General features: G+C 37.0%; 1 non-coding gene across 1 annotated transcript; it reads left to right on the top strand.

Annotated features, from left to right (window-relative positions):
- Positions 1-1,646: 1,646 nt before the first annotated feature.
- On the top strand, positions 1,647-1,719 carry Trnaf-gaa. The gene has a single exon. It is a non-coding gene; the product is annotated as a tRNA-Phe (tRNA).
- The last annotated feature ends 4,793 nt before the right edge of the window (positions 1,720-6,512 follow it).

The raw sequence follows: 6,512 nt of genomic DNA, 5'->3' as shown, positions 1-6,512 counted from the left end.
GTGCAAGCCGAGTAGAAAATCGTACGGCTGTCTGTTGTGATTGCAGCTTCTCGACGTCGAACCTTCCTTGTGTTTGATTGCGTGCGTTTTTTGCTGCACAGAGGCGGGTGCGAATATTGGCTGCAACATGGTAGTAGTACGAGCCGATGTTAGGACCTCGGAGCGTACGTACATCTAAAACACTGGAGAGGTGTCTTCCGGATGTTCTTAGCCTACCCAGAGGATACTTAGTCAAAGATCGGAAGTCGTGAGCTGCTTGAGTCATATGTAAAAGAATCGTTTCTGACCACTCTAAAGTGAATGGCGATCAGAGAACTTTCCTCACTTACGTGAACTTTCCATTATGGCCAGATCGAACAAAATAACAATTTTTGGGCATTTATATTAAAACAACCAACATTTAGTACGAATAAAAACTACTATATAGTGGTTATTTATTATATGGAGAAACTATTTAAAAATTTTTTAAGTATATTAGAACAACTGACTTTTGATCTTTCAATGCTCAATAAAAGGATTTAAGCTTGTTAGCTCTCAATCATTAAATGTTTTTTATCATTTTCCATTGAAAATAATACTATGATGCTTCAAATTACAAAATCTTTCAACAAATACCTTTAAATTTCACAAATTTATTTAATTTTCATTATTTTACATTTTTTATAAGTGGTCTTGAACGATGCAACAAATCCCTCCTTTTACATATTTTTTGCTAAGATTTCAATCTGGCCATCGCCCGTTTCCAATTGATAAACGTCAAAACCTACTGAACTCGATTAGTTGTCAAAGGAGTTAAACATTTCTTTATCTCTGCTTGTACCATGGTTGGCTGATCAACACAATTTTGTGACGTGTTGTCGTCGCGTCAGTCCTTCGACACATTGACAAAGCGTGAATTTCGTCCATTGATTGTCCGTGGCAACGAAGATGCGTCCGACACTATTATGAATGTTTGTACATATGTATGTAGCTCGCATTTGCTTTCGTAAACATACAGACAAATGTGTCAAAGGCAAAATATATGTACATATATGCCATATAACTTCTTTTGCTACAATTGTGGAAATGATAACGAAATAATGCGAATATGCATGCTCATGAAGGTCATTAAGTATTTTTGAACAAAGGAAAGGAATGACCCAAGTCGTGTTTATATGAGCACATTTCAGTTCATTTGGCACATCTTCATTTCGTAATTTATTTAAAATTATTTGCTGTCTAATTTTTCCCGATTGTGTAAAAAATTTAAAAATATTACTATTTTTCGGAAAATGGTGCATATGATACAAAATAATCACCCATATGTATGCGATTTTGTATATTTTTTCTTCAAAGCATTTCCCTTTGTTCGTTCTCGATGAAATCAGTTTTTTTTACATACTTCCCAGCGGGATATGGCGGGATATGGTAGACATTGGTAAACGACCGAAGTAAACGATGCATCATGATCGTGTCAGAGCACTTAAAGCATAGAGAAAGTGCAAATTGAATTATGTATGATGATGTTTTAAGTTCTCTGCCTTCTCTATGTCTTTATGTTCTTTATTGCAGAGGCTTTTCAAGAGCAAGAGAATTCTCTATATTATACATATTTTTGACTAAAATCACCGTAAGTTGTAAAAATCTTTTGAAAAATTTTAAAATGTGCCGAAATAGCTCAGTTGGGAGAGCGTTAGACTGAAGATCTAAAGGTCCCCGGTTCAATCCCGGGTTTCGGCATTCACAAACTTTTTCTTAATTTTGTTCTTTAGAAGTTGGGTTATTATTATTTATTTATATATTTAACACCAATCGGCACTATACATCTAATAACCATTATAATTATAAATAAGACAACAGGCTTAAACATATAAAATTAGGAATTAAACAAGTAACCTAGTTCGTATGCTAGTATTTGAATAAAGCTTTTTCAACGATCTTTCTGAAGTTCTGTAGAGATCCGCTGAAGAAGTTGATGCCACCGTTTACCAGTCTACAGATTCCTTTGGGTCATTGATTACATAGTTTTTGTTCGATCTGCAAGTTTTCAGAATCCTCATCTGTCAAAGGTTAAGCTCGTTAGGTACGATTTCAAAGCCTGCAAGGATTTCTGGGGCATCAATTAATCCATTGAAGATTTTGAGAAGAAGATGAGGTCTGCTACCTGCCGTCGAGATTTTAGGTTATTTATTTTCAGAATTCTTCGGTCGTCTTCTGTTGAATTGATATCGTTTCTATGTCTGTTATGAAATAGCAGCGCTTTGCAGAACTTGTGCTGGATTCTCTCTACTCTAGTTATACCCAAGTCCCTGATGTCTTCAACTTCCGTGAGTCTTTGGTCGTTCAACGTGTAGGTTAAAAGTACCTGGGTATGCGCACAGTGAAGGACATCACTGCGCATTTTTTCACATTCAGAACATGTTTATTTATTTTACATCAGTTATACAGCTCATCTATATCGTTTCGTAAGATGTGAATATCAAGAAAGGTGAAAATTCTTCGAAAATTTTTAAATCGTCAGCGTATAATAATTACTCAGACTGAAGTTTTTTCCCAATGTCATTCACAAATATGTTGAAGAGTAAGAGTCCAAGGTGGGATCCCTGGGGAACACCAGATGTGACATCACACTCATCTGAAATGTGTCCGTCGATCCTTACTTGCAATATGCTTCCTGTTAGGTACGATCTGATCCAGCGTAGTGCATTGCAATTCACTCCATAACTTTTTAGCTTCTCCATAAGAGTCTCATGCCTTGCTAAAGTCCGTATATATTGAATGAACTGGAATACCGCTGTCCATGGCCTTGGAAATGTAGTTGACATAAGTATATAAGTTCGTTGTAGTGGATATGCCACCAACAAATCCGTGTTGCTTAGGAGAAATGATATTTCTGAATGATGATATCAACTGAGGCAGGACAATTTTCTCAAACAGTTTTGCTAATGCAGATTGGATACATTTTATTTATAATTGGTGACGTCAGATCTTGGACCGTTTTTGTGGATGGGACTGATGAACGACGATTTCCACGCCGAAAGGCTTCGTGATGAAAAGACTTGCTGAATAAATGTGTGATAGGTTCACAGAGCCCGGCAGCACAGTTGCGTAGAAATATATTAGGCAGACTATCAGGTCCTGCTCCTTTTTTTGTATCCAGGGTCAACAGCTGCTTAAAAACTTAATTGAAGTTAGCATCAAATTCATTTAGCTCCCATGCTGGAGTTCCCATGTCGGTACCCCTTTCTTGTTCTTGACAAACCAAATTTTATAAGTTCTTTAGAGAACCAGCTGGGAAATTTACTTGGTTTCCTCGAATATACAGGGACAAACTGAGAAATACCTTCTTGTACTTTATTATAAAACCAACTAACTTTATTATCCACTTCTTCTATTTTGTATAGCTCAATCCAGTTAGAACTTAAAAAGAAAGCATTAAGACTCACATAGTCGGCTTTCTTAAACGAATAAGAAGGCGGATAATTTGGTATTAGGCTAGGCTGAAAATCCAAGGAGATCTCCAGAGGTGGGTAATATTTATCCACAGTCGTGAAAGCAAGAGTCCAACAGCTTATTATTTTTATTTAAGATGTGATTAAATTGTTGACACTCAATCAGAGCAGTGGTATTGTACAGCAGCTTCTCGCAATCAAAGCGCGGTGTACTGCTGGGCAAATTGTAGTCTCCCACTATCATGATCCTTGAATCCGGAAATTTTCTCTCAAATGTATTAATGATTCAGTATGGACATAGTATATCTCATAATTAGATTGTGGTGGTATACATATATACGCACCCAATGATGATACAAGCATTATCACCTTTGATCCTTATGAAGATCTGCTGGAGGTTATTGTTCCCAATGGATATGAGCTCAGCTTTAATTGTTCGTTTAAAAGCAATCAGGACACCACCTCCTCTCTCGCCTCCTGTCGAAGTATGCCTGCCCTCCTTAGTGTGATATAGGAGCTATCGAAAATTCATTATTTTGAATAGATGTGTAAAGCCAGGACTCTGTGAAACATATTACGTCGTGCGAACTACTTGCCGATGAGGTTAGGAACTCGCTCAGTTTTGTCCTTAGACCGCGCGTATTCTGGTAGAATACTTGTAGGTGCTTTAGATTTCCTTTCCTCGATGACTTGGCGAAAGTTTGTGTTAACTATTCTAGGCGTGCCATGGTTTTGTTTTTCACGCCACTGTCATTCAGCAATCTAAGTTTTTCCCTCAGTGATTGCAATTGTGACTGCTGAGCCGGAGTGAGATCTGACTTGAAGGAGTCTCGTGGGGCAGGATCAGGTTTGGATTTTAGTATACTTATGGCATGAGTGACAGACTGTGTCTCATTCAGCAAAGGCCGACCGATCGGGTGTTGAACGCCCTAGCCTACGTAGCTTGGCCATTCATGGAGCTCCTCGGGAATAACATATGATAACCGTGCTCTACTTTACCGTCTACCGCCTTGGATTCGGTAATATTAAATGCGATCGCGTTGGCTTCCCGCTTCTTACGCTCATTGACCTCGGTAATGACCTCCTCTGAAGGAAGTGAAGAGAATGAACTTAGTTTGTCTTCTATTACCGCAACTCTTTTATCTAAATGTGAGCACTTTTTCGACATAGCCTAGTTCGTTTTATTGTTTACTTCGATTACTTTCACCTAATTTAACAAATCATTAAGTAATTCAATTTAGATATTTATGAAAAAAAGGGCTAAGTTCGGGTGTCACCGAAAATTTTATACCCTCGCATGACAAGTTTCATCAAGATGTCTCAATTTTTACTCAAGTTACAGCTTGCACGGATGGGTAGATAGACATCCGGATTTCAACTCGACTCGTCACCCTGATCACTTTGGTATATGTAACCATATATCTGACGATATATACCGTTATTAGCAACTTTATTGCGACAGGATAAAAATGATGCCATTTGAATTACATGAAAATATCTGAGAGATTTACCTATATTTTCGGTGAAAAATTAGGTTAGGTTAGGTTAGGCACTGAGTTCTTCGTGTTCGATATCAGGGACCTTGAAAAGTTATAGTCCGATCACGACAATTTTTCCACAAGGGATACTTCAGCTCAAATACCGTATTTGTGTAAAGTTTTATTCCACTATCATCATTGGTTCCTAATGTATATATTATACAGAGAAGGCATCAGATGGAATTCAAAATAGCGTTATATTGGAAGAAGGCGTGGTTGCTAACCGATTTCACCCGTATTTCGTACATGTCAGGGTGTTAAGAAAATATTATATACCGAAGTTGATTGAAATCGGTCGAGTAGTTCCTGAGCTATGGTTTTTGGTCCATAAGTGGGCGACGCCACGCCCATTTTCAATTTAAAAAAAAAAGCCTGGATGCAGCTTTCTTCTGACATTTCTTCCGTAAAATTTAGCGTTTCTGACGTTATTTGTTATTTTCAACATAACCTTTGTATGGGAGGTGGGCGTGGTTATTATCCGATTTCTTCCATTTTTGAACTGTATATTGAAATGCATAAAGAAACGACTCTATACAGTTTGGTTGACATAGCTGTAGTAGTTTTCGAGATATATACAAAAAAGTTAGTAGGTGGCGGGGCCACGCCCACTTTTCCAAAAAAATTCCGTCCAAATATGTCCCTCCCTAATGCGATCCTTTGTGCCAAATTTCATTTTAATATCTTTACTCATGGCTTAGTTATGACACTTTATAGGTTTTCGGTTTCCGCCATTGTGTGGGCGTGGCAGGGGGCCGATTTTTGCCATCTTCGAACTTAACCTTCTTATGGAGCCAAGAAATACGTGTACCAAGTTTCATCATGATATCTCAATTTTTACTCAAGTTACAGCTTGCACGGACGGACGGACAGACRGACATCCGGATTTCAACTCTACTCGTCACCCTGATCACTTTGGTATATATAACCCTATATCTGACTCCTTTAGTTTTAGTACTTACCAACAACCGTTATGTGAACAAAACTATAATACTCTCCTTAGCAACTTTGTTGCGAGAGTATAAAAACAACTAATAAATGATCAGCACAAAGTTTAGCACTTGTTGTTTAGCCCAGTGTTGCCACAGTATGCCGATCTTAACTTTTTTTTTTTCGTTTCAAAGTAAGTGAATATTTGATGACCTGTTGATGTAGGTCAGTGGTATAAAAAAATAATAAATATATTTAAGTTACCATCATAACAAAACAACACAACAATATATCAATTATGGATCCGAAAACGGTCACGAATTATGCTATTGTAACTAAGACAGTTGTTACTTTCTCCTTTTGATAATTTCTGCCATTTAACGACTTGAGTAGCTTAATAAAAAAACCTTTTTTTCTATACAATTCATGTTTGCAGTACATTTATTGTACCGTTATAATATATTATTTCGCTCATATAAAAAGTATACATATGTATAAAAAGTGCAGTTTTTCTAAAACCCTTGTTTCAGTATCTTAGTCAATTTTTATACTATAATTAATGTTCACATTAAGTTAGTGCATGTAGTTGAGCTTTCATAACTTTTAAATACATAAA

Source organism: Bactrocera latifrons, unplaced genomic scaffold (assembly GCF_001853355.1).
Source record: "Bactrocera latifrons isolate USDA-ARS-PBARC rearing strain unplaced genomic scaffold, ASM185335v1 scaffold_222, whole genome shotgun sequence".
Lineage (NCBI taxonomy): Eukaryota > Metazoa > Arthropoda > Insecta > Diptera > Tephritidae > Bactrocera > Bactrocera latifrons.
The sequence above is the reverse complement of the archived record's forward strand: the minus strand, read 5'-3'. Positions and strand labels throughout refer to the sequence as shown.